Genomic DNA, 7,149 nt, shown 5'->3' with positions numbered 1-7,149 from the left:
ATCCATCTCCATTGTCATCACCCTAGTCTCAGCCACCATCATCTCTTACCTGTACTACCAAAATGACCCCCTAACGGTCTCCCTGCCTTCATTCTTGACCACTCCATAGTGAAATGATTACTGAAAGTGAAATTGGTGTTGGTATTGTGATTTGTATTCTTTGTGATTTATAATCACAGTTCTGAAATCATGATTCATATTCTTCTGAATAACACCACTAGTGGCTTACCATTAGACTTAGAATCAAATCTGAAGTTGTCACAATGCCTGTTAAGTTTTCACAAGATCTTGTCTCTATCTACCTCTCCAACTTTACCTCAGATTACTCCTCTCATCTCAATAATCTATTTACAATTGTGTAACAAATTACCCCAGACTTACTGGCTTAAAACAACAAATATCTATTATCTCACAGTTTCTGTGGATCAGGAATTCAGAACTGGCTTAGCTAGTTGCTTTTGGCTCAGAATTTCTCATGAGATTGCAGACAAGAAACTGGCCAGGGCTGCAGCCCCTGTTGACTCAAGGATTGGGGTTCAAGGATCTAACTCCAAGATGTCTCACCTAAATGGTTGTTAGCAAAAGGTCTCAGGTTCTTATCATGTGGGCTTCTCCATAAGGCTGGTCAAGGTCCTTACAAGATGGTACTGTGGCTATTTCTCAGAAGTCACACACTGTCAGTCTGCCATCATTTATTTCTTAGCAGTGTGTCCCTAAGTCAGTGCAGACTACACTAAAGGAGAAGTGAGGCATGTCAAAGAATTTGTAGATAATCAATTCTCAGCCTTCTGACTAAGATCAGGTGTAGAATTTGTGGACACATTTTAAAACTGCACTTATTCCTATAGGTGATTATTTTTTAATTCAGACCTAGTAAGGAATGTACATACAATAAAGTTCACCATTTTTTGTTTGTTTGTTGTTATTATTATTTTTTCATTTATTTTTATTAAGTTCACCATTTTAAAATGTGCTGAGTTTTGGTGATGTGTATAGTAATACAATCATTGCAGTTGAGATATGTACATTTCTGTGACCTCAACATCTTCTCTTATGCCCCTCTGTAGTCATTCCCCTCCATCACCACCACAGCCTCAAGCAACCACCGAGTTGATTCTTGTCCCTATGGTTTTGTCTTTTCCAGAATGCCACTAAACGGTATCACGCAGCATGTAGGGTTTTGTGTCTGTCTGCTTTCCCTTCACAAAATGCTTTTGAGAGTCATCCATGTTGTTGCATGTATTATTCCTTTTTGTTGCTGAGTAGTATTTCATTATATAGATGTACTATAATTTATGTATATATTCACCAGTTGATAGCCATTTAGGTAATTTCCAGTTTTGAGCTATTAAAATAAAGCTGCCGCAGGCATTCATGTATAAGTATTTATGTGGGCATATATTTTTATTCCTCTTGGGTAAATAACCAGAAGTGGGATTTCTGGGTTATATGGTAAGTGTATGTGGAACTTTATAAGAAACTGTCAAACTGTTTTCCAAAGGGAGTATATCATTTTACACTCTTGTCAGCAGTGTGAGTTCCAGTGGCTCCTCACCCTCACCAGCATTTCGTATTATCTGTTTTTAATTTTAGCCATTCTAATGGGTATATGGTAATATGGCACAGTGGTTTAATTTGCATTTCCATAAAGTCTAATGATGTTCAGCATCTTTTTATATATTTGTTGGGTGAAATGTCTATTCAAACCTTTTGCCCATTTTAAAAATTAGATTGTTTTCTTCTGAGTCTTGAGAGTTCTTTTTGTATTCTGGATAGCAGTCTCTATCAGGTATATGTTTTTCATACATTTTCTCCCCATCCCTGGATGTTTTTTTCATATTTTAAACAGAATCTTTTGGAAGACAGAAGTTTTTACTTTAGAAGTCCAAATTTATCAGTTTTTTAATGGTTTGTGGTATTTGTGCCCTAGATAAGAAATCTCTGCTTAAGCCAAAATTATAAAGACTTCCAGTTATATTTTCTCATAGAAGTTTTATAGTTTTGGGTTTCATATTTAGGTCTATCACCCATTTCAAGTTGACTTTTTTATGTGGTGCAAGGTATGAGTTGTCAATCCCGCACCACGTGGGATCTTCCGTTGTGGCTCACGGACTCTGTAGTTGTGTCACACAGGCTTCTCTAGCTGTGCTGCACAGGCTTAGTTGCTCCACAGTATGTGGGAATCTTAGTTCCCACACCAAGGATTGAACCTGAGTACCCTGCATTGCAAGGCGGATTCTTAACCCCTGGATCACCGGGAAGTCCCTATAATAAATCTCTAAATCAGGTTGTGTGAGTCCTCTAACTTTGTTTTCTTTTTCAAAAGTGTTTTGGCTATTCCAGGTCTTGCGACCAGCAACTCTTGCATTTGAGTGCCCCTCTCTCTCCCCATCTTTTCATGTCTGACTCCTTCTTGTCATTCAATCCTCACCTTAAATGTTTTCTCCTCGGAAAGACCTTCTCTTACCATTTTCAGTTTAGAATGGACACCCACTCACACACTGTGTAACACTGTCACATTACCCTCCTTGGCGCCCCCACCACTGGAGTGTAAGCTCCACAAAAGCCTAGCTCTTCCCCTATTCGTTTATCACTGTATCTTCAGAATTTAGAACAGTACCTGCCATAATACAGATTCTTGATAAATATTTATTCAGTGAAGGAATTAAGTCCTTTGAATATGTTTAATCCTCCACCCTCCAAATCTCATATTTATCCACTAAAATATCTCAGTCAAAAGCCCAAGTTTGTGATCTAACTCTAGAGTTTGTTGTCCCTCTTTGTGTCTGCATATATATTTATGATAGTACTTACTATTCATACTATCATTATATATGTACATGTCCATCTTGGCCACAAGACTGTGAGCACCTATGATACAGTAGCCACTCAATAAATATTTTTTTAATGGATGAATGAATGAAAGAAATATCCTACATTATGGATTATCTTACAGTTTATCTTTCTACAAGGTGCATGCTAAATCACTTGGCGCAACTTAAAAACTAAAACAAAAGCACACATACACAAAATTGAAAATAAAAATACCATAAAGGACCACTCAGTATTAGATGTAAGTAATAAAAACTAAAAACTATTTACCAAGTACTTACTATGTGCCAGACAGGAGCAGACCCAGTTGAGTAGGGCCTGCAGTTTATACAATTTGGGGATTCTCTTTAAGAAAAAGAAAAAAATTATAAATATAAAATTTTAAAAAATAAAATAAAATTAAGTGCAAGGCCATGGAGGTAGCCTGTGCAAGTGAGATTCCCTGAAACTTAAATGTCTAGTTTTCAAGGCAAATCCACTTCTAGTGCCAGACACTGTTTTAAGGGTATTGCTTAATCTGCTTAAACAACACTATGATATAGAATTTCCATTTTAGAAATGAAGATGTTGAGGCCTAAAGAGGCTGAGCAATATAATAATAATAAAAAAAAAAAAAGAGGCTGAGCAGTTTTTGCAAGGTCCCACTACTGGTAAATATGAGAAGGCAGATTGGAACCCAGTGTGGGTTCAGAGCCCATGCTCTTTTGCACTGCTGCCTTCCTAAATCAGTGCGAAATATTTATCATCCATTATTGGTCCAGATCTGACATCTCCCATCTAAGATAATTCTCAAATCTTAAAACTGACTCAGTATAACAAAAGCTGCAGAGCGTGGCTTATCTATAAGTGTCTGAGGCATATTCTTCAGCTAGAATAGAATCCTGTACTTCAGAGCTAAGTCAAAGATGAAAGAGTAATACTGAGTGGTAGCTCTCTTGGATCCAACTATTCTATTATTTTGTCTCCTAAATTTGCATATCTGGTAATCTGAAACATAGTTCTTTAGGCTATAACTATGTAAATCATTAAAAATATCACAGACATCTGATTAACCATGCCCAGTTTAATAAAACCTCATTTTCTTTTGGCCTCAAGTAAAAGAGCAGCCATCAAGATTCCTGTGAATGACAATCAGCAATCAAAATGATTGGAGGCTTTTTTTCCCCTTAGTTAGGAAATAATTATGAGCCTGCCTATCTTCTTACTTTCCTTCCTTTCTTCTTCCTTCCTTCCTGAATAATTCAGTCTAAAAGCCATTAGGTGGGGAATGTAGGAGTCCAGCTAGAATGAGTAACAGCAGTGGCTCATTGCAGTATATTAGAGCCTGAAGAGGGTAAAGAGGGTTCCGATTCCATGTTTGGAAACCATGGTGGGAGCCTGGCATGGAGCGTTGGAGCTTAAGCAGGCATCTGTGGTTGGGGAGAGGGACAGGCAGCAACAGCAACAGAAAAATGGTAATATATAAGTGGGGTTGGCCAAATAAATATATTGAGGACAAAGGGAGCCAGGTTTCTTCTGCCAGATAAAAGTCTCAACTGTGGCAAAAAAGAAAATCAGAATGAACCCTGTAACATTGGGTTAGAATTAGAGGTATCTGTGTAAAATGCATATACAAAAAATATTCCCAGGTGGCTCTGGTGGTAAAGAACCCACCTGCCGATGCAGGAGATATAAGAGACACCAGTTAGATCCCTGGGTCAGGAAGATACCCTGAAACTAGGGCACAGCAACCCACTCCAGTATTCTTGCCTGAAGAGTCCCATGGACAGAGGAGCCTAGTGGGTTACAGTCCATCGGGTTGTAAAGAGTTGGACACAACTGAAGCAATTTAGCACACACACACATATACACATTTTCCCCCAATTCAGTTCACTGAGAGGACTTGGGAATAATGATACCCCAAAGTATTGATCTATGGTTTCTAAATACTAGTTCTCCACTGAAAAGAACCATTGCTCCAGGGGAAAATGGTTGTTCCAGGGTCTGGGGAGGGGAAATACAAGATGAACCTGAAATATGTGGTTATGCCAGGACAAAATGTGGAATGCTCAAATAATAATGGGGACGTGTCACTTATAAGATCAGTCACAGAGGTGATGTACAGCATAGGGAATAGTCAATAATATTGTAATAACTTTGTATGGTAACAGATGGCAACAAGACTTATCAGGGTGATCATTTTGCAGTATACAAAAATATCAAGTCACTATGTTGCACACCTCTAATATAATATCATGAGTCAATTATAATTCAAAAAAATGGTGGGGACATCATTTCAAAAGGATGTAAAAGAGAGCTTTAAAGCAACTATTCCAAATTTTAAAAAGTTAAAGAAAAAAGAAAAGAGCTTGAAGGGGCTCCCACTGGCCAAATCTGTGATAATTTGAACATCAAACTAAATAATAACAGTAAAAGATTATAATCCACTGAATAAAACAGGAATCTGTGAGTCATTCTGATAGTAATAATTAATAAACAGAAGGGAAGAAGAAAAAGCTTTTCTCAGTAAAATGACAACAAATTAATGTAGAAGCAATGATGGAGTTAGAAAATGCCATTTAGAAGCCATCAGTAATAATTAAGCCACAAAACACCAATGAATACTAAACCAAATGAAAATTTGATGAGGGGTAGGATATTTCCATACTCTCAAAGTACTTTCCCACACAATACTCATTAATTACAAAAGGGAAAAGAATAATTTTAATTTTACAGTGGAGAAATCTGGAAGACATCACCATAAGGGATGAAAGTTACTAACATTACCATTAATGGGACAAAACAAAGTAATATACAGGCTACTAGAATGCAATTAGAACATCACTTCCATTGTAATTCCTGACAAAAATGAATAATCTGAATAGAATCATGAGGAAATATCAGACATACTTGACTGAAGAACATTCTACAAAAAACTATCCTATAATCTTCAAAAGTGTCAAGGTCATGAAAATCAAGAAAAGACCAAGACAAGTTCTATATTGAAAGAGAATAACTGCAACACATGACCCTTTTGCACTGTGCTACCTTAGTAGCACAAAAAAAAAAAAAGGGAATCCTTTTGCACTGAGGAATATTTTTTGGACAACTGGCAAAACTTGAGCAGGGTCTGTGGGTTATATGGTAGTAGTATGTCAAATATCAATTTCCAGATTCTGATGGCTCTATTGTGGCTGTGTAGGAGAATACCCTACTTGATAGGAATCAGACACTGAAGTATTCAGAGCTGATGAAACATCATGTCTCAAATGGTTCAGGGGGGAAAAAGTTATTTGTACCATTCTTGTGTTTTTCCCTTAATTTTGACATTTAATTTAGAACATCACTTCTTTTACTATTCTTGTGTTTTTCCTTTAATTTTGACATTTAATTTAGAATATCACTTTTGAAGATTATAGGATAGTTTTTTGTAGAACGTTCCACAGTCAAGTACGTCTGATATTTCCTCATGATTCTATTCAGATTATGCATTTTTGTCAGGAATTACAATGGAAGTGATGTTCTAAATGTCCTTTGAATTTGACATTTAATTTCAAATGTGAATCATTTGAAACATATAGAAATATGCCAAGAATTATAGAGATGTCTGCTCTCACCAGGCTTCCCTGGTGGCTCAGCTGGTAAAGAATTCGCCTGCAATCTGGGAGACCTGGGTTCGATCCCTAGGTTGGGAAGATCCCCTGGAGAAGGGAAATGCTACCCACTCCATTATTCTGGCCTGGAGAATTCCATGGACTGTATAGACCATGGGGTTACAAAGAGTCAGACACGACGGAGCGACTTTCACTTTTCACTGCTCTCACCGTTTGTACTCAGTATCATACACAAGATTCTAGTCGGTGCATAAAGAAAAAGAAATAAAAAGCATACATTTTAGAAAAAAAGTAAAACTGTCATTTTGCATAGGTAACATGATTACTTTTACAGGAAATCCTATGGACTCTACCAAAAAACCAGTAGACTTAAGAAATTAGTGAGGCTCACAGGATATAAGATCAACATGCAAAAATCAACTATTCTTACATTGGATTGGCCAAAAGTTCATTTGGTTTTTTCCATAAGACCTTTTTGGCCAACCTAATACATTAGCAAAAATAATCAGATGTTGCCACCCAGCAGAGTATAACTGAGTCTCACTGTTCTATCAAACCAACTGCTTTTAGATGGTAGAGAACATGGTAAGACCAGTGAATTCCATGAGCATGGACCCATTGCTGCACTTATTCTGCTGCGAAATGAGTTCCTTGATCAAAAGCAATACTGTATGGAAGCCCACAACAGTGGATTAAACATTCCATAAATCCATGGATGGTAGTT

This window comes from Cervus canadensis, chromosome 25, assembly GCF_019320065.1.
Source record: "Cervus canadensis isolate Bull #8, Minnesota chromosome 25, ASM1932006v1, whole genome shotgun sequence".
Classification (NCBI taxonomy): domain Eukaryota; kingdom Metazoa; phylum Chordata; class Mammalia; order Artiodactyla; family Cervidae; genus Cervus; species Cervus canadensis.
This window is presented reverse-complemented; position numbering follows the sequence as displayed.